We start from the raw sequence: 25,533 nt of genomic DNA, 5'->3' as shown, positions 1-25,533 counted from the left end.
AACGTCACATTGGTAAAGGTGGAGTCTAAGTCAGAGTCCACTGAGAGAGAGGACATCCTAAAGGCTTGTTTGCACAGTCCCTTTTTACCTTCCCGGGTCAGCTGCTTTTGAACTCCAGGACATGGTTAATAGACTGTCGGGCTGAAGTACCTTTTTGGGAGTTTGCACGTGGTATTCATGGTGTTTTCCTCCTTGAACCTGTGTAACGATCGTCCTCTATTCTCCAGTGTAACCTGAAGCCATGAAACCCCTCTGCGCTGGCCTGTTGTGCAGCGCCTGCCTGCGTGGCCCGTCATTATTCTGTGAGTCACCGCTGCCCTTATTAAACTATTTTGGGCCGCAGCCTTCCCATTCTTCTCCCGTGAACCGTGAGGGCTGGAGTCGCTACAGCAGCGAAGGCCAGAGCGGAATTCGAATATGAAGGAAAGAAGGTTCACATAGCATTTTACCTTACGAGACAGAAGGGTATGTGCCTCCGAGACCACATTGTGTCTTGAAATTTTTTTCTTTTGTTCTAAAAAAGGGATCCCGGAAAGTTCATCCTTCAATGCCTCGCATTTAAAATGCCTGAAGGTCAGGCAGCTTGGTCTCCCCCCCGTCCCATCACCACCCTCCACCCCCCTTTTCTTTCACTGACTCTGGCCTCTCCGGGTTGTGCTGGTTTCTCTGGCTCCTGTGTTCTCACCTTCCTCAGATCCTCGGGCCACAGTGGGGCCGTGACCAGGAAATGGCAGCACAGGGTGAGTAAGAGGTGGCCTCGAGTCAGCCTGCATTCGAATCCCTGTGATGATGGGCAATGGCAGAACCTCTTTAAGTTTAAATAGAGAGCTGAAACCTGCCGAAACCGGTTTGGCTCAGTGGATAGAGCGTTGGCTTGGGGACTGAGGGGACCCGGGTTTGATTCCGGTCTGGGGCATGTACCTTGGTTGCGGGCACATCCCCAGTAGGGGTTGTGCAAGAGGCAGCTGATCGATGACTCTCATCGATGTTTCTAGCTCTCTATCTCTCTCTCCCTTCCTCTCTGTACAAAATCAATAAAAAATATATTAAAAAAAAAATAGAGAGCTGAAACCGGTTTGCTCAGTGGATAGAATGTCGGCCTGCAGACTGAAAGGTCTCACATTCGATTCCGGTCAAGGGCATGTATATACCTTGGTGGCAGGCACATCCCCAGTAGGGAGTGTGCAAGAGGTAGCTGATCGATGATTTTCTTTCATTGATGTTTCTAACTCTCTCTTCCTCTCTGTAAAAAAATCAATATATATATATATATATATATATATATATATATATATATATATATATATTTTTTTTTTTTTTTTTTTTTTTTTTTTTTAAAGTTTAGAGGAAGCGTGACCAATCTCCCAGGGTGCTGTACGGATTACAATAAGATGTGTAAGAACCAGTGAAGGGGGAAGCTGAACGCTGGTTAGAACTAGTCAGTAGGAAAAGCACTCTGGCCTTTGTTAGGGCGACATCATAACTCATAGAGCCTGATGGTTCATTCTGAAGGTCAGACACCGAGACCCGCAGGCGCTGTGCTTGTCTGGCGACACTTAGCTGTACACGAAAAGCGAGGGCGAGGACCAGGCTTTCCAACTCCTAGCCCAGTGCTTTTCCATTAAAGCACAGAATGTCCCGGTGTTGCTGGTCAGGGCCGCACTGGAACTGTTCTCTGCCTTTTACTCTCCCTCTGGGCCCCCTGATGAATTCATTTTTTAAAGACTAGACCTGCTCTAGAAATGCAAGGCTCCTATACCACCCACCCAAACGACTGTTCATACTTCTCAGCCTGTCCTGTAGTTGAGAAGGAACCGGTTGGGAATGGATGTCTGAGAGCATTTCCCCAGCTCACTTTCTCCTCCACGTGCACTTCCTATGAAATGTTAAATAACTTGGGGAATTTTTTAAAAAATCACCTTCAGCCCTAACCGGTTTGGCTCAGTGGATAGAGCGTCAGCCTTTAGACTGAAGAGTCCCAGGTTGATTCCGGTTAAGGGCATGTACCTGGGTTGCGGGCACATCCCCAGTATGTGCAGGAGGCAGCTGATCGATGTTTCTCTCTCATCGATGTTTCTAACTCTCTATCCCTCTCCCTTTCTCTCTGTAAAAAATCAATAAAATATATACTTTAAAAAATAGAATAAATCACCATCAGATTCTTCCCCGTGTGTTTGGGGATCGGATTAGGAGAGGTTTGCGTCCTCTTTTTGGATATGGGTCATGTTTGAATGAGTGTCAGCAGAAATCTCACTGATGAATTTACAGGATCAGGGGTCCCTCATCTAAACGTAGGGTCTCTAGATCCTTCAAGTCTCAGTGGAAGAGACAGGGACAGGGAACTGGACATCTCGGGACTGTGCAAGGCCATCTGATCATTTTTCTGGAAAGACTGGACCATAACTTTCATTAGAGTTTTAAAGAGATTAGTGACCCAGGAAAGGTTAATGGCTGACTGAATTGATGGCAGTTAGGTTATTTTCCATTCCCTCAATAGGTAAAGGCCCTTGGAAGTACACTGCATATTTTTAAATACTTGATGAGATGTTTTTTAAGCTGCAGCTCCACTTCTTCCATTCATGTTGAAATAGACTCCCACTGAAACTCATGTGTGTTTTTTTTTTTGTTTTTTTTTTTTGCCGTCAGCAATAAAAGGTTTCTTCTGTTTCTGCTGGCATATTCTGAGATATCTTTAGAACAAGATATGGAAAACCTTCGTCGTGTGTAATCTGAAACTTGGATAGGCAATATATAATATGTTTGTTTAGACAGAAATGGAAGATAAAAAATGTCTCCCCCCACCCCCCCCATATCCCCTTGAATATCAGTTGTTTTAGTTGCCATTTGTTTTCCTTTGGAATTGGAAACGAGTTTTCTTTAGTGTTTTGCCATGCATTTCTCCCTGACCTTTGATTACTATTCATCTGTTCCTCTGACTCAGGTTTCCTCATGAAGAATGTATGATATTTTCCTGCCTTTATCTTTCCCTTTGCCTTCACCTTTACTCTCATCTTGCCTTACAGAACCCAAAGGGTGAGGACCAACTGTTGGAGTTTGCTTAGTTTCCATCCATTGCTCGGTAGATGAGGCTTCACAATAGCAAAGAAGTAGTGTGTATGCACAGGGCATAATGGCAAATGAATTCCAATGGTGCTCATTGAGTCACTCCCTAGAATTCAAAGCCTAGTAAGCAAAACATGAATGACCAAAGGTGATTATTTGTGCTTTTTGAAGCGTAAAGTTTTTTTTAAAAACAGGTATACCTTGGGAATTAAGTTCAGATGACTACAAAAGGGATTATTAAGGCTCACTGATTTGGCAAACCAGCTTTGGGGCACCAGGCAAAGAGGGAGCCTTTCATTGAAAGACATCTCCTCTCCTGATGAATTCTTGTTCCTCCTTTTAAATAAATATGTGCTATTCTATTCCTTTGGCATTAAATAGGATATATGCAAAATTTCTTTGAAAACTGGGACAACATGCTGCTTTTAGTAAATCTTATTTCTACTCTTTTTATTTTTTAGGAAAAGAATTTGTCTCATTTGGCCCAAGTTAACCATTTATAGACAAGGAAAATGAAGTTGGAATAGATGGTTTTTACAGCATTAATCAACTTTTTAGTGATAAACTTGGTGATAAGATTTAAGACTTTAGTCCTAGCTGGTTTGACTCAATGGATAGAGTGTCAGTCTGCAGACTGAAGGGTCCCAGGTTTGATTCAGGCCAAGGGCACATTCTTAGGTTGTGGGCTTGATCCCCAATCAGGGTCGTGCAAGACGCAGCCAACCAATGATTCTCATCATTGATGTTTGTATCCCTCCATCTCCCTTCCTCTCTGAAATCAATAAAATATATTTAAAAAAAAAAAGATTTAAGACTTTATACTCTGACCCAGTAATGTTTCATTATACTATATTAATGGTCCAATGCAAGAAGTCATGCACATTGCCGGGACTGGTTTGGCTCAATGGATAGAGCGTCGGCTTGGGGACTGAAGAGTCCCGGGTTTGATTCCGGTCAAGGGCATGTACCTTGGTTGCGGGCATATCCCCGGTGGGGGGTGTGCAGGAGGCAGCTGATCGATGACTCTCTCTCATCGATGTTTCTAACTCTCTATCTCTCTCCCTTCTTCTCTGTACAAAATCAATAAAATATATATTTAAAAAAAAAGAAGTCATGCACATTGAAAGGAAAGTAATTTGAAGAAATATTTTAATATTTCTATTCCCCCTTTCTCTATAATGGAAGTTTCAACCAAATTAATGATCAACAATGACAGATGGAAACACACACATCCCATTAGTGCCAGCAAGTGATTTGTATGTATTGCCCATGCGCGAGTCAACTTAGCCTTTTAAATATATAGAATAAACTTGCTTAATTAGACCTGCTTTCTGACTTAGCTAAACTTTTTCTAGTCCAGTGAGCTTCTCTTTCAGGTAACTGTCAGAAACACAGCAGTAAATATCAACATGAAGCAGATTATTATTGTAGATCACACAGGGAGAACAAAGGGTAACATATTTAATTGCAGCAGTGTTTGACTATATTCTGTGCAGTGAGAAAACCTGAAGCCATTTTCAAGGTCCACTATTTCTTACTTCTTTTCAACCTGGTCAATTTTCTAAACTTCTTAATCTCCATTTTCCATCTAATGAAAATAAAATAGGATTCTCCCGAGTCTCCTACCTACCTACCTACTCCAGGACTTCTGTGAGGATCACAGGAGATGAGGCACGGGAAAACGATTCACAGACATTTGGTTCAAGTGTGAAATGCTTCCACCTGACTATGAAGCAAGTCGTGTTCCTGGGCTGAAGAAACTGCAAGGAGGCTAGTGGTTGCTGTGGAGAGGAAGCCAGGCATTGCTACTTGACATCATTATTCTGTGCCCACAGCGACCATTTTTGGGCTGGGCTGGGCCATGCGCTGCATTTTGTGCCATGGGGTCTGGGCAGTGTTGGCTGCAATTTGGTGGGCTGTTGCTCTGGGGTGGTGGTGAGGTCCTCATTCCACTTGGGGGAAGCCGAGTGTTGCTTTGTTTTGCTGTGCCATTACTCTGTATGCGTCATGGCAACTCCTGAGTTGAGCATCTGCTCTCTGATGGTCAGTGTGCATTATAGCAACGGGTCAGAAGGTGGGAGGGACACTTAGCATATTAGCCTTTTATATAGATAGATTGTGTTTTATAGACAGAGGGAGAGGTTCAATGTTGAAGGAAACAGATTTTTCTACCTTGTGTGAGGTCCACCTACACCCACCAGCACGGCTAAAATTTAAAAGACCGTCAATACCAAGTGTTGCTGAGGATATGGAACAACTGAGCTGTAGGCATGGCTGGTGGGAGTAGAAAGAGACAAAACCACTTTGGAGAGCAGTTTGGCAGTTTCTAGTGTTAAGCTCTTTTACCCAATGGCCTAATAGTTCTGGTCTTACACATTTGCCCAAGACAAAGGTGCTAAGTGTTAATTACAGCTTTATCATGACAACTGAAAGCTGGAAACAGCTCATCTTCGTCAGCTGGTGAACTGATAAATGGTGCTGTGTTTATACAATGGAATACTATTCCGCAATGAAAAAGAAGGCTCTGCTGATACCAGCAACACCGTGGCTGGAACTCAAAAGCGTGATCTTGAGAGAAAGAAGCATATTCTGTATTAGTCCATTTTTATGAAGTTGTAGAACAAACAAAACTAATTGATTGTGATAGAAACCAGAGAGATCACTGTGGGACTTGATTACAAAAGTATCAAGATGGAACTTCTGGGGTGAAGGAAATATTGTATATGTCCATCTGAGGTGGTGGTTACATAGGCATGTGCATTTGTCCAAACTCATTAAACTGTGCTCTTAGAAGGGGCGCATTTTATCGTACATAAATTATACCTCAATAAAGTTGATTTTTTAAAAATATATATATTTTATTGATTTTTCACAGAGAGGAAGAGAGAGGGATAGAGAGTTAGAAACACCGATGAGAGAGAATCATCGATTAGCTGCCTCCTGCACACCCCCTACCGGGGATGTGCCCGCAACCAAGGTACATGCCCTTGACTGGAATCGAACCCGGGACCTTTTAGTCCGCAGGCCAATGCTCTATCCACTGAGTCAAACCGGTCCCAGCAATAAAGTTGATTTAAGAGCATAATGAGGAGTGAAGGTGCTGAATAGTAAAGCACAGTGGGTATAAAGCATAAACTATTTTTACCATGCCATTGAATTTTCTCTGATCTCATTTTTCTCTCTCAAAACGGTGGTCTTTCCATTATTGTCCCTTGCCACTTGCCTGAGATCACAGGTGTTACAGCAAGCCAACGTGCCATTGTGGAAAAACCCCAAACTGAACAATCCACCATGCACATTTCCACGAGCAAGTTTCCTCTGTGCTCGAGGATATCATGGGAATCATTTAGAGCTTCAGTTATTAATTCTTCTTTAGTTACCAAAATCTTACCAGCACAACTAGATATGCCAATAAAATGATCCCTGGAGAAATGCCAAATGATTTTCAATTCTCCAGAAGGAAATTTAGGGAATTTGTAGACTGAGTAGGTTGACTTTATAGCCATATTCTCTGCTAAAAAAAAATAATAAAAAAATCCAGAAATAAAAAGCATTGGCATCACAGTTGGTGTTCTGAGTCATATTTTAAATCATGCCAGTCTGTAGCTTAGCAGAGCGCTATTCAGAAAACTCTTAAAGGATGTGTATATGATATACCTTTGTCTTGCCAACTCCCCTGCCAGCATCTTTCAGACATTTTGTTCAGTGATGTCTAAGGCTAGGGCTGAAGTCACATGAGTCCACTTGAAATGAGGTCTAGACATAAGATGAATTCAGCATTGCTTCTAACTGAGTTAAAGATTGCTGAGAGCTTTCTCCTCAGTGTGCTGGAGAATTATTAAGTAACTTTTAGAACATTATGGACCATCTAATTAAGTAACATTAGGGATTGTATTCATCCAAGTGTTCTTTTGCTTAGCTCAAACAAAACAGCACCCCCAGTATTCTTTGATACAGTTGTGCCCGTATGACTTCCACATGGGTCTGATTATTAGTTTATTCACCGAGTATTTAACTACCTATCAGATGACAGACATTTTGGTGGACAGCAGGGTATAAAGATGAAAAAAAAGAACATCTGTCATCTAGGAGCTTATAATTCAGTAAAAAGAGAAGGCGTGTAAACAAGAATTTTTATAACACAGTTGCTATAACAGGTATGGGCAAGGGCAGCGTGTGTGTGCCCGCCTGGGGATGTTAAGTCCCTCTGGTCTAACATGGCATCTAAGGCCAATGCTTCCTTGTTGATTCGCTGTCTGGATGTTCTATTCATTGATGGAAGTGGAGTATTAAAGTTTCCTACTATTACTGCATTGCTGTCTGCTTTCTCCTTTAGGTCTGTTAATACGTGCTCTATATATTTAGGTGCTCCTCTGTTGGGTGTGCAATATTTATCGATATAACTATTATACACTCTTGTTGGATTGACCCCTTTATCATTCTACAATGACCTTCTCTGTCACTTACACAGTCTTTGTCTTAAAGTCTATTTAAAAATATATATATTATTGATTTTTTACAGAGAGGAAGGGAGAGGGATAGAGAGTTAGAAACATTGATCAGCTGCCTCCTGCACACCTCCCACTGGGGATGTGCCCGCAACCAAGGTTACATGCCCCTGACCAGAATCGAACCTGGGACCCTTCAGTCCGCAGGCCGACGCTCTATCCACTGAGCCAAACCGGTCAGGGCTTAAAGTCTATTTTGTCTGATGTAAGTATTTCTACCCCAGCCTTTCTTTTGGTTTCCATTTGCATGGAAAAGTGTCTTTCCATCCCTTCTCTTTCAGTGTGTGTGTGTCCTTACATCTGAAGTGAGTAGGCAGCCAGTAGATGGTGGTTTTCATCCATTTGGCCACTGTCTTTTGATTGAAGAACTTAGTCCTTTTACATTGTGTTCCCTGTTCCCTGGCTGTTTTGTAATTCCTTTGCTCCTTTCTGCTCTTGCTGTGCCCCTCCGTGCTTTGATGATTTTCTCCAATGATATGCTTAGATTCTTTTCCCTGTGTCTCCTGTGGATCTGGGTGTGTTAGGCAGGAATGGATAGAAAGAAAGCCTCATCTGAGCTACGACCAGGGTAGGCGGCCCTACCTGGCTCACAGTGGGCGGGGCCTGCTGCACAGCCTCCAGGCCCGTGTGAGGGGAACTCAGGCCGTGGATTGGTGGACTGGTGGACTGGTGGATTGGTGGATCGGTGTGCCCGAGGGTGAAACTGCGGTGGTAGTTATGGGAACTGAGGTTTGTGTGCTATACAGAAGCCTCGAGACTTCCTTTTGTAAGGTGGTAATCCTCAATCCTGTACATTTTAATCATCTTTTAAAAAACATTCATACTGCTGAATTAGAATCTTCAGGAAAAGGAGCAACCAATCAATGCGTCTTTCTCACATGGATGTTTCTCTCTCTACCCCCACCTCCTTTCCCTCCAACTCTCTTTCAAAAAAAAAAAAAAAAAAAAAATCAGTGGAAAATGTCCATGGGTGAGGATTAAAAAAAAAAAAAAAAAAAAAGATAAACTGCTTTGCCCCTTCTTTTCCCCTTTAAGTATGTGTAGGCACATAAGACATGAAGGGGCCATGATAATGGCTATTTGTAGTTGATTTGTATTACTGATAAGAAGGGAGAACAGACTGCCGGATTCCTTGAGCTGCTCTATTACTGACCTGAATGTCCTGGGAGAAGGGGATCTTGTGGGACTGAAGGCCTGGTGACTCCCGTCAGGTTGGTGAGCTGCTCCTATAGCCTCAGGCAGCTGATGAGGCTGAGATCACTGATATCCCCCGGCTGTCTCACTCCCTCTCTTCCTGCCTTTCCAGTCTCTCATGGCAGCATGTGGCTAAAAATAGCTCCCCACAGCAGCCCCGCTTGTCCCCGAAATCCTGTAAATCCAGTTGGCTCAGCTTGGTCAGTGCAGGGGCTGCCTTAGGTTTGGGTCATCCCAGGTCACCCCAGGGAGGGGAGGGGCTGAGCACAAGGAGGGGGGAATCCTCTGAGGAGAGGCGCCCTGGGGAGGTGCCTGATCCCCAGTCAAGATGAGCTCCTCTCTGCAGCGATAACTCAGCAAGCCGGTCTTGGTCCTTTTGTGGGCCTATTAGTGAAAGAGCTGAGATTGGCAAAGACCCTCTGTTGATAGAGAATCTATCTAGGGTTAGGTTTGTGATCCAGAGATGAAAAAGAATGATACTGTGGGGGGGAGGGCGGGGGGAGAGGGAGGACGGGCGGTTAGGGAGTTGGGAGCTATATTGCAGAGAGTCTCTGATGGTCATACTTATATGTTTGCTCTTTCTTTTCTTCTAAAGCTAACTCAAACCTGCCCTTTCCCCCCTTCTGGATTGACCCTTAGCTGATTAGCTTACTTTGTATTCAGAATTAATGAGGTGGTTTTCCCTAAGGAGGATGATCCATCGTTTTCCCAAGAAGCTCAGTGTCTCTGAGAATATGGCCTGGTTGTCGGGGTTGGGGAGGGGGAGGGGGACAGAGATCCTTGACCTGAAACCCTGACGCAGGGCTGGGGATTGAGAACAGATAGCAGGGCTGACAGCAAGGCTGTGAGTCAGGACCAGGTGGTCAGGCTAGAAGGAGGCCAGGCTGAGGACTGGGGGCCGAGCTGGCAGCTCCGCGTACGTCAGCAGAGACCAGGAGAGGGGTCAGGGAGAGGGCGGGAGAGAACAGGGAGTGTGGCCTGAGTTATTACAGACCTCCCGGCTCTCATTGGGGGTTTATTGCCGTGGTGAATCACATAATACATCCTGTTTCTTTAATTGTTTAATAAGCCATATGTATTAGTGAAACCACATTCTAAAGGCACCAAAGCATTCACTGAAAACTCCATTTCCCTCCCAGCCTCGTCGCTCAGCCCGAGCTCCCTGGGTGAGAGTAGTTTCCCGGTGGAGGAGGTCATGGCGTGAAGAGGCAGCTCGGCCCGGTCACACCGGACCTGCCCCTCTCACACGGGGTTTGTGTGTGCCCAGCTCACCTCACTGTGTTCTGCGGGGGCCCTCAGCAACCTATGCAGACACTCGGCACTTATGGATAGTTTTAATTGCTAATTTTTAACCATGTATTTTCTATTTCTATCTAAACAATGCCTACCTAAACTAATGGTCAGGCCAATCCCACTAGTCCCTGCTGCAGTGTAGGTAGGCTATTCTAGGGCAGGGGTCGGCAAACTCATTAGTCAACAGAGTGGCAAACCGCATGTGGCTCGCGAGCCGCAGTTTGCGGACCACTGTCCTAGGGGATTTTAAAAATGAATTACATCCACAACACTAATGGCGTTAAAGCACAAAGATTCCGCAGATATGTTTGTGGTGCCCGCTGCGGGGAGGACATGATGGTGATAAAAAGCTGTATTGACTAAAAGAATCTTCTAGAACTTGCTGAAAGTCATGACTTTCCATGTATTTTCCCTAAGAATTTTTTTTTTTTAATCCAGCAGTTGGACTTTCTGTATGAATGTTGTATGTCAACAATAAATTTAAAAAAAAAAACACCACCACCCTATAATGAGGATTCATTTGTTTGCTTTCATTTTCAGATAAGCAGACATTCATTGAAGTTAGTGTTTTTGGGAGAGTAGCAAAATGCCACAGACACGCCCAGCCTTATAGAATTCTCATGAATGGGTCCCTGTGTCTGGATGGCAGTGAGATGGATTCCCACTGTGGTCCTGGCTTGTATTTGTCCATGGCTTAGGATACCGGGGATGATGGGACCAGAGGGTATGCACCCTACTCGCCGATGCTGCGGCCGGGGAGCTGCCCCTCGGAGGCACGCTGTGGAGTGGGATTGGAAGGCAGGTTCACCCTGTGAGCGCCATCCGCTCTCTGCTTCAGGTGTACGGCGCAGATCTCTGAGTCCCATGCGAACGTGACCACGAACTAACAGATTTCCGTGAAACAGTGTTTTGAGTTCCAAACTGCTGATTTATAATGACCTTTTGGAACAAAACCTCTCAAAAGTTGAGATGATTCGTGACTGCGCTTGCTGTGTTTACCTTCTCATTTAACTGCAGTCGGTGAGATTCAAGGCTTCTCAATAGCTTGCGCTCTTTTGACTGGCGGTGGTTTGACTAGTGACTATTGAGTACATACATATCTCTATTTTAACCTTCATGGTGGTATCTCTGAGATGTAGAGTTGTAGTAATTTTTTTTTTAATGTGAACCTTTGCTAAATGTAAAGCAAGCAGGCAGATCAAAGATCAAGCAATTGCTTTGGAGCTTAAAGGTCATTTTGACGTCACGTCTAGATTTGGCTTCGGGTCTTTCTGTGAGGGCTTTCGTCAGACGCCTGGCTGCTTGTACACAGGCCCTCAGGGATCCTAGCTGGTCCTGCCTCCAGGGGAGAGAAAGGCCTTCAAGCTCCTGGAGGACCCCGTGTTTCACTTCTGGTCACGATTGTCAGCGGCCTCTCGCCTGAGGAGGAATCTTGGTGATCCGTTAGAGATCTGTGATGACGGGGCGGCGGCCCCCCCAGTGGACAAGTCTTGTTATCGTTTGTATTGGTGTTGCCACATGTTGAAGTTGACTTTGACCTTTGACTTTTGCTGTTTCATTCTTTCCTTTCTGTGAGCTCATGAGCGCATGTAGGTTCAGGCTTTATGTGGGCTGATAAGAAATGATAGACTCGCATGGTGATATTATGTAGCTCATTTTTGTTTTCAATTAAGTCTGATATTTTAAAGCAGTCATGGTGGAGTTCTCCAAACTCTCTTTTTGGAGCTTTCTTCAACTCTTTCAGAACTCACAATAGTTCTCTTCTGAATCTTAGGACTAGATCCCAGTGTCATATAGCTGACTCAGCAAAAATAGATTCTCCTCAATGCCAGTGATTTTTGTGGGAGAAGCTGAGTAACTGATTCTATTTGGTTCAAAGATTATTTTGGGGAGGGAAGGATTTTTTAATTGACATACAATTCACATACCACAAGTTGTACCCTTTTAGAGTGTATAAGTCAGTGATTCACTTTTTAGTACATTGACAAAATTGTGCAGCTACTACCACTTTTCTAATATGTTTTCATCACCCCTAAAAGAATTCCCATATTTCCTATTTCCCCCTACCTTCAGGCCCAGGCAAACACAACTTCCTGTTTCTATAAATTGCTTATTATGGACATTTTATATAAATGAAATCATGTGATATGTGGCCTTTTAAATTCATCTTTCTTCACTTAGCATAATATTTTCCATGTTCATCCATGCTTAATATGACTCAACGTTTTGTTCCTTTTCATAGCTAAATAATATTCCATTGTATGGTCCATTGGTTTGGGCCATTAGAACAAATTGCCTTGGACTGGTTGGCCTAAACTACAAACATTTATTTCTTACAGTTCTGGAGACCGAGAAGTCCCAAGATCAAGGTGCCAGTGAAGCCAGAGCATGGTGAGAGCCCACTTCCTCGTTTGTAGATGGCTACCATCTGTATCACAATGCTGAGATCAGAAAGAGGAAGCAAGCTTTTTCCTATAAAAGCATTAATGTCATGCCTGAGAGTTTCACCCTTCTGACCTAATTATCTCCCAAATTCCATCACACTGGAGATCAGACTTCAGCATATGAAATTGGGATGACACAGGCATTTAATTTATAACATATGGATATTCCACTTTTTGTTTATTTGTTTATCAGTTGATAGACATTTGTTTCCCCCCCCCCCCCCCACTTTTTGACTATTATGAATTATGATACTATGAACATTCTTGTATAAGTTTTTGTCTGGACATATGTTTTAAAGTACCTTGGGTATAGGTCCAGGGGCAGAATTGCTGCCTCATTTTGTAACTACTTTAACATTTTAAGGAACTGCCAGATTGTTTTCCAGAGTATACATCCCCACCAAAATGTGTGAGTTCCAATTTATCCACATCCTTGCTAGCACTTGTCATTATCTGTATGTTTGTTTGCTCATCTATATATTTTTTGTAGTTATAGTTTGTATTTCTTTCATGGTTAATGATGTTGAGCATTTTTTTCATGTGCTTATTGAGCATTTGTGTGTTTTCTTTGGAGAAATGTTTATTTAAGTCCATTGCCCATTTGAAAAATTGGGTTGTTTTTCATTGTTGAGTTGTAAGTGTTCCTTATATATTCTGGACCCATTATAGATATATAATTTGCAAAAATTTTCTCCCATTCTTGGGTTGTCTTTTCATTTTCTTGATGTTATCTGTTGAAGCATAAATTTTTGAAATTTTGATAAGGTCCAACTTACTATTTTTTTTCTTTGATTGCTTTTACTTTAGGTATCATAGCTAAGAGATGATGACCTAATCCAAAATCAGGAAAATTTACCCCACTGTTTTCTTTCAATTGTTTTATAGTTTTAACTCTTACATTTAAATCTTTGGACAATAATGACTGAATTTTCGTATATGATATAAAGTAGGGATTCAACTTCACTTTTTTGCATGTGAAAATAATCCACTTTTCCCAATACCATTTGTTGAAATGACTATTTTTCTCCATTGAATTGTGTTGGCTCCTTTGTTTAAAGCACATGTGTCAAACACAAGGCCCGAGGGCCAAATCCGTCCCGCCAGGCCTTGCAATGTGGCCCACACCGCGCTGTCATCACTGCACTCCGCTGCGTTTCCATCACAATGACAGTTTATGACTGTTCAGTAAACGATTCGGCCCGCGATTTAGGCTGGATTTTAGATTTTGGCCCCTTCTCTGATGGAGTTCGACACCCCTAGTTTAAAGTGATTTGGTCGAACATGTGAGAGTTTAATTTCTGCATTTTCAATTCTATTCCATTTTATCTATATGTCTGTATGCCAGTACACACTATCTTGATTCCTGTAGCTTGTGGTAAGTTTTGCAAGAATTTAGTATGAGTCCTACAAATTTGTGAAGTTTATTTTTTTATACGATGTTGATATTCACTCTTCTTCCTCACATTCTTTGAGATATCTTTTCTCTATCATCATAAATTCATATTAGAACTGTTGCTTTGAATTGGCTGTGAATCCAGTTTCAGGAACAACCTCACTACCTTATAATAATAAAAAGGTAATATGCTAATTAGACCAGACCTGATTCCAGATGTTTTTCTGGAATAAGCTGGGGCCAGAGCAAAGCCCGGGTCCTGGGTGCCTGCGGGCGGCTGGAGGGAAGCCAGCCTGGGTCCCCAGTGCCAGGGGGAAGCCAATGCCGGCCGGCAGGGGAAGGAGGGCAGACTCTCCCATGAATTTCGTGCATTGGGCCTCTAGTTCTTATATAAAAAGCATGGATTTAGAACCAGGCGTATTACAAAAGTTTGACCACTAGGTCGTCTCAGTTTCTTAACTATAAAATGAAGCTTAAAACTTAAGTTAAAGGGCCCTGGCCGTTTTGGCTCAGTGGATTAAGCGTCAGCCTGTGGACTGAAGGCTCCTGGGTTCGATTTCTATCAAGGGCACATGCCCGGGTTGCGGGCTCGGTCCCCAGTGGGGGGTGTGCGGGAGGGAGCTGATAAATGATTCTCTCTCATCATTGGTGTTTCTCTCTCTCTCTCCCTTTCCTTTACTCTCATAAAACTTAAGTTAAAGGATAATTGTGAGAATTAAAAAAGTATACCAGTACACACACCCCAATACACATCTAGTGTAGCGCCTGGGAAATGATAGGTACAAAATAAATGATGAGTTGCCTTTCCCATGCCCTTCTCACGGGTATAAAAACTTTCCTTGTACTCTGTAAGACAGTCTGTACTCTTCAAGTCAGCCTTCTTCTGGTTAGAAACTTTCTCTGCAAACGTCACGTGGGTTGGTATTACTGACTTTTCTAGTCTGTCCTGTGGTAATGTTTGTCGTTCAGTGTTTCAGACTCCATTCACTGCTGTATCGCCAATGTCTGGAAGTCCCTGGCCAATAGTAAGGGACCTGAAAACATTTGTAAAGTGAATACTTTGTCGATTCCACGTTCCTTTGTCCTTGGTAAATAAATATAGTGCCAGTTCCTTGGAAGTAGGTTTTTAAATAAGCATGCATAACAGTTGCATGGGTATTTAATTCACGATATATTTTCCACAGGATTTTTTTGAGCAGTTTGTCCAGTTAACTGAGTGCCACTCCTGGAGATGGTGATGTACTTCCCATCCAGATGTTTCTGTAACCAGGAGAAGTGGAGTTCTCGGGGTGCCTCAGGGAAAAGAGTCTCCTGAGGTCCCCAGGGGAGGATAGGTGTTTGTAGAAAGCTTTATTAATGATGTAAAATTAAGGGGTTCCCTCTGAAGGCCCCATCTCTGTTCGTCCCGCTGTGGAAAAAGTCCAGCCTTTCCCGCAGCAGGGCTAGAGTTAAGGCCATTGCCCAGAATATCTGCTTCCTATTAAAGTCCAGTCCACTCCAGCCTCTGGCTAGCTTAGCTCGTGGTTCCCAGCTGCAGTCCATTGGGTGGGGGGTCCGCATGGCCCATGCAGCTGGTTAAGACCACGTGGCTATGAGAGAGAACAGGGAGGCCACAGGCCAGGGCCTGTCATGGAGCCAGAGAGAGAGGGAGCGGGAGAGAGGGAACTCTGGGGATTTTAACCCTTCCAAGATTCCGAGCATTTGCAGTGGCTCCGCCCTTCTGGCTAATGGTCTTTGTTCCCCAGGCTGGACTGACAGACAGACAAGCATCGTCCCTGTCTGTCCCTGTCGTCTGACTGTACTGGGCATGCACCTGTCTCCCTCTGTCCCAAGCCTTCCCCCAGCAGTTCGCAGGGCATGGGCCAGGGCTCTCTGGAAGAGGGAAGCTGTCTTGTTCTGTGAAGCTGCCCAGAGGACATGCTTATACTGTCCGGCCTCCCCTTCGCTCCCTTCCTATTATTAATGTGCATAACCAGCTAATTATGAGAATAACATTTTTTCTTTAGGGAAATTTCAGACTGAAATGGAAAAGATTAAGTCTGAGTAATAAGCTTTAGAAAGCAAGGGGGAAGGGCCTTGGCTGGGGAAGTGAGGTTTGTGGGAAGATGTGTGGGAATGAGAGACCAGGAGGGACTTTTAGGGAAGATCGGTCAAATAGAGAACTGTGTCCCCGCCTCTGAACGTCGCTTCTGATTTCTGTGGGACAGTCATGGCTTCTCCTGACTCCACACCTCCTAAGCCTGGCCATGAAACTACAGAGAGCGTCCACATGTTATTACTGGCTGTTCCGAGCCTGATTCAGAGCCAAGAAGTGGTGCCTGTGCGTGTTAAGCTGTTATCTGCATGAAGTGTAAACAAGACTTTAAAGGGGTTCCATTTCATGGACTCAGAGGATGATTGAGTTTTAAAGTTAGACAGTGTCACTTCTACAGTAGATTCCAAGACCAAATAGGCTTGAAATAAATTCAACAAAACTTACAGATGTGGCTTTTGCTGTTTGCCTGTTAGGACTGCAGAGCCCCTCAGAGCCTTCGCTTATTAACTCAGTGTTAATACCCATTGCTGTGTGTCTTCAAGGGGGGATGTAGGAGCCGCACTCCCCAAGGTAACTGGTCTGTGAGGACTCATTTTCCCCACATCGAGGGCTGTGTGAGCCTAGTATTCAGCAGAGTACATTATGAGTGATTATGATGCAGGAAAACACCTTTATTTTTCAGACACGATGTCTGATTTCTTAGTCTTTTTGTTTGTTTGTTATTTATAGTAAGGACCATGTCTGCTGGTACAGAGCATAGATATCACCGAGAGAACTGTCAAAACAGTGAGAGCTTCAATTAGGAGTTTAAATCACACTCCTGAAACACCACTGTGTGTATGTCCCCAGAACGTATAAAATCCCCTACCTTCCAGGATCCAATTGTTTTTAATGTGCTGCTTGTCTGGGTTGGTCTGTGTGGGGCCCAATAACCCCTGATCTGATGAACTCGTAAAATTTGATTTCTGCAGCTTTTCTCTGATCCTCCGAAAGTTGGAAGGGAGGACAGGATGGGACACAAACAGACCGAGACCGTTGGTTATCGGTGGAAGTGGAGTTCCTGGGGTGCCGTGCCTTGAGGAAAATAATTTTCGGAGGCCCCCACTGGCGGCTGGGGTTTTGTGGAGTGCTTTATTCCATCTCTGTCCTTCCCGCCAGGGAAAAAGCCCAGTCTTATCTCCAGCAAAGCCAGCATTAAGTCCACCGCCCAGAGTTCCTGATCCACATGAGAGTCCAGTCCAGTCCGGCATCTGGCTGGCTTACTGTGTGTTCCCGGCTCAGTCCATGGTGTGCACGGTCTCCTGCTGGTGCTCAAGCCACACGGCTATGGAGAGGGTACGGGCGAGTGCCCCAGTGAGTGTGGGTCACAGAGCAAGAGAGAGCAAGAGCAGGAGTGAGTAAGGGAGAGGGAAGGAAACTTTCTGAGGTTTCTTTCGCTTGCTTCTGATGGAGCCCAGCCCCTAGGGGTCCTCAAACTTTTTAAAGTGGGGGCCAGATCACGGTCCCTCAGAGAGCTGGAGGGCCGGACTATATGAACTACTAATTCCTACTGTAACACCTCGGCTGCGCTCACTGCCCAAAAAACCTGGCGGGCCGGATCAGACTCCTCTGCGGGCCGCATGTGGCCCGAGGGCCGTAGTTTGAAGACGCCTGCAGGCCTAGCCAATCCATTGTTCCCTGTGTCACCTGACCATACTGCACAGGTGCCCGCCTCCCTTTCTGTCCTATCCCTCCCCCCAGTGATCTGCAGGGAATGGACTGATGGGTCCCTGGCTAGTGTGAAGCTGCCCAAATGGCCATGTTTATAATGTCTGGCCTTCTCTTCGCTCTCTTCTTATTAACATTAATAACCTAGCTAATTACGACAATAACACGTTGCCTTCTGCTATGGGATAAACAAAACTGGGACAGCTGTTCTGGGTTGTCAGATAAGCGTGTTGTGACTGGAATACGTTCTTGGGGTTCTGTGGTAGAGGAGACTGTTACACAAGTGGCTCCGGCCTACTCTCTCCTCCTCACAGCTCTTCTCCTCACATCTTCCCTTCTCCACCCGGACACTCACTCTGCCTTCTTCCCTCCTGGTTAGCGAGTAGGGTTTGTCTATTTCACTTTCTTTAAAAAGAGAGGGAGAGAAAGGGGGAAAGGAAAGGACAGTGAGGGAGGGGAGAGAGAGAGAGATCTAGTTTGGGGAGTAAATCTAGTGTGTGTGTGTGTGTGTGTGTGTGTGTGTGTGTGTGTATTGGAGTCACCTTGTGTGTGTTGGAGTCACAGTGGTGGTGTAACAGCTGCACAGCTGGGATTCCCAGTGTCAATAGTTTCCATTCGCACCTCCAGTTAGAAGACCTTTAAGCCACTGAGTTTCTTATCTACATTCTTGGGAGGTTTCTGCATTCCCCTGCTCCTGATGGGAGAGGTGTGACCTACCCAGATTCTCTCTTCCTGGAGCCTTACTGTTTCTCCAACCACCAGCAGCCCAGATGGCAGAGAAAAGAGGGCAGGAAGTGAGGACTGCCGGAGGTGTTTGAGTCAGGAACTGAGAGGGGTGAGTATTGAGGAAACGAGCAATGTAAATCAGGTGACCGTTTTAGGAAAAGGAACCATACAGAATAGGAAAGTAATGGCTGTTTTCATGGCAGTTCAGTGATTCTTGTTCCTTATTTTTAAAAATCAAGCAAAAAACAACAAAAAAAGTCAGTCGATGTTAGAAACGTCCAAACCTTGTCGAGAATTTTTATGAATTTATTTGAGCTAAATTGACAACAATAGCTGGAAAGCAAAACCTGAACGGATGGAGAAAGTTTCCCGGAGAATGGCAGTTTTGCAGTTTATTTTATACGTTACTTTCAGAGGAGCAGGCATGAGGAGTCTTAATGAAATCTATGGGTGGTAGCTTAGGGAGTGGGGGGAAAGCAAAGTGGGGAAATCTCTGGGAGACACCTACTTCTTTGAGCTGGTTGGGATCGGATAGTTAACAATTAACATCCACAGCACATGGAAATGGTGTTTGGGCAGCCAGTGCCCTGGTCTCCTGCTTTGTTGCGAAACTGTGCCCGGAGGGAGGGGTGGGGGAAAAGGGGATTTCTCTGACATTCCAGAGGTAGGTTGTCCCAGATGCAAAGAGATAATAGACGGGCTCAGGTCCTGTGAAGACTGACCTTTGTCAAGGAAAATACCTGTTTAGGGCACCGCCTGCCACGACTTGTTTTCAGTTAGGAAATCTGAATTTCAGACCTTCCTGAGTTTGTAAGGTCTTCCATGCAGACCTCCCCTGAGCTTGTCAGGTTTGGTATGTGACCTCTTTTGTGTCAGATGGAAATTAAAATACTACCTAAAAGTCTTAACCAGAAAATAGCCAAAGTTAACATTTATTTCAAGCTTGCCTCTATACATATGGTGAGAGAGATGGATAGATAGACAATAGGCAGAAATAATTGTAAAAACGGTTGAGCTCTGAAACGAAACATAGTTTTAAAGTAAAATATTTGACTTAGAATTTAACAAAAGGTAGAGAAGTGGCCGACTTTCTGAAAGGCTATTCCTTATTTATACAAGTGGATTCCTTTTCCCAGCTCAGAGGAGAGACGAGTGGGAGTCAGAATGGGCGGAGCTGGCTGTAACCACAGAGCAAACAATCCAACACTTGACTCAGTCCCTCCCGATTTTACGTGTTTGTCTTTTGATTTTGATTTTGCTAGAACCTGTACTTTCAACAGGCAGTAGCTATAATTCCTCCGGTTCCTCCCCCACACATTTAATTCTAACCAATGTGCTTCCGCTGTCATTCTTTCCCATGGCTTTGTCCTTCCTGATGCCTTACTATTCAGTGGGCTTCATCGTCCTGGGTCTCTACGTTTTTTAAGAAAAGGCTTCTGGATGCATATTTTCCGAGTTGTTTTATCTTTGGGAATTGTTACCTAGCGCCTCTATTTTCGAAAGACAACTTTTCTATTGCCCATTTGTCTGCTAAAGAAACTGTACCAGTTTATATCCTACTAGAAATCTATGAGAATGCCTGTCTCGAATGGGGAGCTTTTATGTAAGAATATCTGTTCGCCTGCAATGGTGGAATTATATTGGGCAGTGGCTGAAAGAAGTCTGAGTTGCTAGATTGGACGTCAGAGTATGGAGACAATTGAATGTTGGGAATTTGCCTGTTTTCTTGGTGAATTTCTCATTTCCTTGCCAACGTCGCAGCTTGCTCACAGGCCAAGTGACAGCTACTGGGCAGCGTTGCTGAGCTGTTTCTAGGACTTTGTAAATTGTGTGGGAATCCCCTTAGGATTCTCCCCCTAACTCTACCCCTACCCCCACCTCCGCCCCCGGCAAAAAGGCATCTGGCTGGCTGAGGGTGGATTTGCTGCCATCTAAAGATAGAAGAAAGTGTTAAATATTTACATCTCTAAAAAAAAATATTAGTATCTGATCATTGTTTGAACTGATAACATTTTCTTTGTTCTGAAACAGGATCTTTTGTTTCATGTCACAGGCTATTTTTTAAAAACTGAGTATCTTTCTTAGCCATGTTGTTTGGAAATGACACACGGACCTTGCACATCTGTTTGCAGCGTTCCCCAGGGCTTTCCTTTGAGGCTGTGAGAGTCGGAAGGTCTGATCCCGTTAGTGCAGCTCCTCTCTGCGCTGACACGGTCTGAAGTACCTGTAAGTTGGAGTTGGCCTCATTATTAAAAGCCCCGCTGACCTCCTGGGGAAAACAAAGAGTCCGTGTCACCCTTCAGCTCATTCTCTGCCAACAGCGGAGGAAATGGCAAAGCACATTACCCCAGTGACTTACTACACTGTAGTTTTGGCCATCACGGCTTATGGGGGTGACTCAGCTGTCTGCCCGCCAGCCTTGGCCGTTGTCAGAGCCGACGGAGTAAGAACATACCTGGGAGACCTCAGGAAATGTCCAAGTTCTCACTTGGTGCTGCAGGGAAGCGGGGAGGAGAGGAGGAGGACGTGGCTCAGAATGGTGTGGTCTGAGGCTGCGCTGTCCGATAGGGAAGGCGCCAGCTACATGAGGCTGTCTAAACTGAAATTATTTAAAATTAAGTTCAATTTAGCCCTTGCCGGCTTGGCTCAGTGGATAGAGTGTCGGCCTGTGGACTGAAGGGTCCCAGGTTCGATTCCAGCCAAGGGCACATGCCCGGGTTGCAGGCTTGATCCCCAGGAGGGGGTGCGCAAGAGACAGCCGATCCAAGATTCTCTCTCTCTCTCTCTCTCTCTCTCTCTCTCTTTCTCCCTTCCTCTCTGAAATCAATAAAGAAATATATTTAAAAAAAAAATTAAGTTCAATTTAAAGTTCAGTTTCTTAGCTGCACTGCCACATTTGTTTTGTTATTATTTGTTTTTAAGTATGTTTTTATTGATTTCAGAGAGGGAGGGAGAGGGAGAAATAGAAACATCAATGATTGAGAATCATTGATTGGCTGTCCCTTACTGGAGATGGAGCCTGCAACCTGGGCATGTGCCCCGACCAGGAATCAAACCGTGACCTCCTGGTTCATAGGTGGACGCTCAACCACTGGGCCACGCCGGACGGGCAGCGCTGGACACATTTGAAGGGCTCCGTATCCACATGTGGCTAGAGGCTGCGGAGTCAGAGGGCACCTAACGTCCTATTGGGTGGCTCTGATTTCTATGCTGGCCTTTCATTTCATGATCGTTACAGCCCCGGTGAGTCGGCCTCCTGTCTTTTCCCCTCCCTCCTCCTGCTCTCAGTCATAGCTGCGCTGCCATGGTGAAGCACTGGTCTCCATATTAACATATTCGCCCTCGGGACTCTGGTGTACGGCCCAGACCACATCTCTGCACTGCAGGATCGGCCAGACAGCTCTCTGGCCAGGGCCGTGTTCTCACCGGAGGACTGAGTGGTTCTCGGGATTCGGGCTCCAGAGTTTAATAATAAAACTGCTATTTCACAATATTTGGATGTACTTGCTTAGGACTTTTACTTCCCACTTCCCCTTCCGGGTGTGTGTTCTTGATGAGAAGTCCTGGCATCTGTCCTAGGTGTACGTGCACTGACGGACCCTCAGGCCTTAGTAAGACAATGTCTCTGCAGCTCAGGTACCCATTGAGAGCGCACTGTCACCACTGCTGAGGCTGTTGCAGATAAATGCCAAATGACATGTGAGACATTTTGAGGTTTTGTTAAAGGGTTCTTCACGTTTGGGCCTGGTTTTAGGTTTCTGCATCCCTTTTGTGGACTGTCACTGTCACACACCGTGGTGAGCTACCTGGCCCTTACACTGCCCTGTGTGCCTCTGTAAGTGACTGTCTAAGGGAGGGAGGTTAGGTTTGCTGCCCAGGGAGCCCTCTGCCAAGTCCGACCTAATCCAGCTAGACTTTGGGTAACATTATTGACACCTCCCATTTTGACTTAGGTTTTCTTATATGTAATCTCTATTATTACTCGTTTGTGCTATTCTCATTTCATGCAACCTTCTACACAATTAGAATCCATCTTTCTATAAAATTTTTAAGTTTGATAAATGGATATTTTAGAATATTTTTCCCCCTATTTGAGATTAAATAAGTTTTAGTAAAAATCTTGTTGTAGCTAATCTAAAAAGGAGGGAATACAGGTCACCGATTTGATAAATAACTTGCCATGTGCCAGGTTCTATGCCAGTTTTAGGAAATTGATAAAACAAAAACAGAATAAGACAGTCTCCAAACTGCTTCTATTCCATCTGCCCTACTGGAGGGAGAGAATGACCATTGTATTGTGGGTGTTAGCAACAGAGGTGTGTTTACATTTTTCTTGCCTTTTGAGCGCTAGTCTAGCAAAAAACCTACTACTTTAGCCTGTGTTCTCTGTCTTTTTCTTATACGTTTTTTCAGCTTGCATAGCTTAAAAGTGTTGTATGTCCATTTCCCTGCAGCAGGCCTTCCCTGGGAGTGAGGGGGCGCTCTTGTACCCGTCCCCCGCACCTGCACTCACTAAAGTAGTGATTCCTTGCTTTCTCCCCGCCTTTTGCCAAGCCTTGTTTGAGAAGGACGTCCCCAAAATATATCTCAGGAAATTCACTTTATAGGATGTATTTACGCTTAGATCCTCTGTCCTAGGGTGCTTTTTAGTGACAAACTCCAAGTGTGTACACTTGAAACATTAACCTTTAGGTGTTTAGTTTCTTGTTATTTGAGAATGTTCAGTGAGCGCTTATGGAGCTTTATTCATTCTTAGCTTAATGTTTACATTTCTGAAAAGGCCAGCTAGTAGAGTTTTTATGGGAAATGGGAAGTTTTTAAAGTTCATCTTCATATTTCACAGTGACTCAACTGATAGCCTTTTTAGATAAGTAATTGAAATGCGCTCTGCGGTTGCTAGTTGCTAAAATTGTACCCTGCTTCCGCCAGCCTCCCGTCAGGTGAGGAGGCTGACAACACCCACTGACAAAATGCAAACCACAAGCTGTTCTTTACCGTTCTTGGGGGGATGCTCTCTCCTTACCCTTTAAACTGCTCAGTCACGTCCTCTTTGCATTTTAATTGGATGAAATTTAGATGCAGTAGAAGTAGATACTTGAATGAAATTAAATACTAAAATGAAAGGAGGGCAGTTCTCCGGAGTAAATCTTCCTATCATCTCTGGGTGCATGCAAGACTTAGGGCAACGGTTCCCCACCCTCACTGTGTCTCAGAATCAACTGTAGCACAGAGAGTGTTTACAAACAGGGCTTGGTTTGTGGAGTGGGTTCTTGACATGTTTGAGGGCAAGTATGTTTGTCAGGAGATTTGCTAACCTGATTCAGAAGAAGCCGTGCATTCTAGAAAAATTTCAACAGTCCAGACAAGAGAAAGAAATGAACTCTCTTGTGGCCTAAGACAAAATGGTAAGGTGATCTCAAAAGGAAAGGATAGCTAAAATCTCTGAAATATGATCCCACATGATTCCCATCAAGAGGAAAGGAGAAAGGCTCCCATGAAATACAGAAATGTGCTCACACGGAGAACGTTTTTCCCTGTTAACTCAGATTAATGAAAGCCATTCAGTCTGGCTAACAAGTGTCCTTACCAGCCGCTTTGCCACAGGATGTGAAGATGAGTGAAATGCAGCGCCTGAGATGCGGACAAACGTAACACCCAGTGGTCAGGGTCTGAAGAGTGAGTCAGAGTGCAGGAAGCTCACGGCTTACTTTCAGAGAGCACAAAACCAGAGCAGGGCATCAATGGGGAAAGAAAGCTGAGGGTTGGGCGGTTCCAGAAACGGTTTCATGGCAGAGGTGACACAGGAAGTGCTGTTTGGAGGGTGGCGGGAAGTTCCACGGATGGTGGTGAAAAACCGGGCGAGGAGGGTGCTCCACACAGAAAAACCAGCCAGGACCTGGCAGAGCAGTGCAATTGCAGGAGAGCTCATCCTGTCAGGCCCATCCTAGATATTCTGAGTCAGTTGATCTAAAGCTAAGCTTCCAAAAGCTGCATTGTAATGAAGGGTCCAGGAGGCCCATGTGAAGAAAAGATGGGCCTGGACATTTGGAGAAATTAGTTCTGACCACACAGTGGTGGGGATTTATATTGGGTTGGCAAATTTGGACCAGAAATGCTAATTCATAAACAAATTGACATAAGCTGCGGAGAAGATCTTAGTGCCTTGGTCTGTTCTCCTCAGTAAGGCTCCCAGTATGATTCCTTTGGGTGATTACAGAGTTCCCAGTTTCAAACGTACTAGTTCATATTAAGTTCCTTTTTTGAACAGCCACTGGTGATGAGTAATGTGGCTTTTATAGTTCAGCATTACTGTCTTGTTCCAAAGCAAGCACGCTCCTTGGATTATTTAAAAATCTGTTCCCAGTTGTGTTACGGATTTGGGGAAATGTTAATCTGCTGGGGAAAAAAATATTTTAAAACCCTAGAGTAGGGGTGTCGAACTCAATCAGAGAAGGGGCCAAAATCTAAAATTCAGCCTAAATCGTGGGCCGAATGGTTTACTGAACAGTCATAAACTGTCATTGTGATGGAAACGCAGAGGAGTGCAGTGATGACAGCGCGGTGCGGGCCACATTGCAAGGCCTGGCGGGACGGATTTGGCCCGCGGGCCTTGTGTTTGACACATGTGCCCTAGAGGGTCCTTATATAGTTTCCCTTGTAGGAGAAGGACAGGCTCTTATCTTTGCTGCATATGCCCTGTGCAGGAGGCCAGGAGAGGACTAAATGGAAATAACATCTGCTGAGTATCTGCTCTGTTCAAGTCAGACACTGTATCTTTATTCCATCCTCACAGTTCCTCATTTCCTCCACGAAACACTGACAGTCAGAGAGGCTAATACTTGCGTCAAGAAGCGCAGTTTATAGTTAGGGAGCACCAATTCAAAGGTAAGCCCGGTTCCTTCCTTGGCAGGCACATACATGCCATGTACGTCTCCTTGGCATCATTTCCCAAAGTGTGCCTCCTTTTCGAAGTGAACGTTTCTAAAGGAAGTCTCCACACCAGCCTCGTTGCCCACATGCTTGGCGGGGCCGCGGTCATTCATTCGTTGCCGTTCTCGGCAGAAACCAGAGTTCCCTTCTCCCTGGCGGAAGCCCGGATGGCCTGGGGGCTTGTGGCTGGAACACGGTTCTCACCCTGGCCTGGCCCCTCAGCTTCGAGCTGAGTGGCCG

General features: G+C 44.7%; 1 protein-coding gene across 6 annotated transcripts in view; it reads left to right on the top strand.

Moving 5' to 3' along the window:
* OSBPL3 (oxysterol binding protein like 3) overlaps positions 1–25,533 on the top strand; it is a 133,153-nt gene that overhangs the window by 29,743 nt on the left and 77,877 nt on the right. The window contains exon 1 of one of the 6 annotated variants that reach the window (XM_045587200.1): positions 12,400–12,449. The exons of 4 other annotated variants lie outside the window; for them this stretch is intronic. The gene's annotated coding sequence lies outside the window, so the exon portion shown is untranslated. Of the gene's footprint in view, positions 1–12,399; positions 12,450–18,437; positions 18,473–25,533 lie in introns of those variants that run through there. One more of the 6 variants, XM_036453681.2, reaches the window with a different exon arrangement.

This window comes from Pipistrellus kuhlii, unplaced genomic scaffold, assembly GCF_014108245.1.
Source record: "Pipistrellus kuhlii isolate mPipKuh1 unplaced genomic scaffold, mPipKuh1.p scaffold_m20_p_26, whole genome shotgun sequence".
Taxonomy (NCBI): domain Eukaryota; kingdom Metazoa; phylum Chordata; class Mammalia; order Chiroptera; family Vespertilionidae; genus Pipistrellus; species Pipistrellus kuhlii.
The sequence above is the reverse complement of the archived record's forward strand: the minus strand, read 5'-3'. Positions and strand labels throughout refer to the sequence as shown.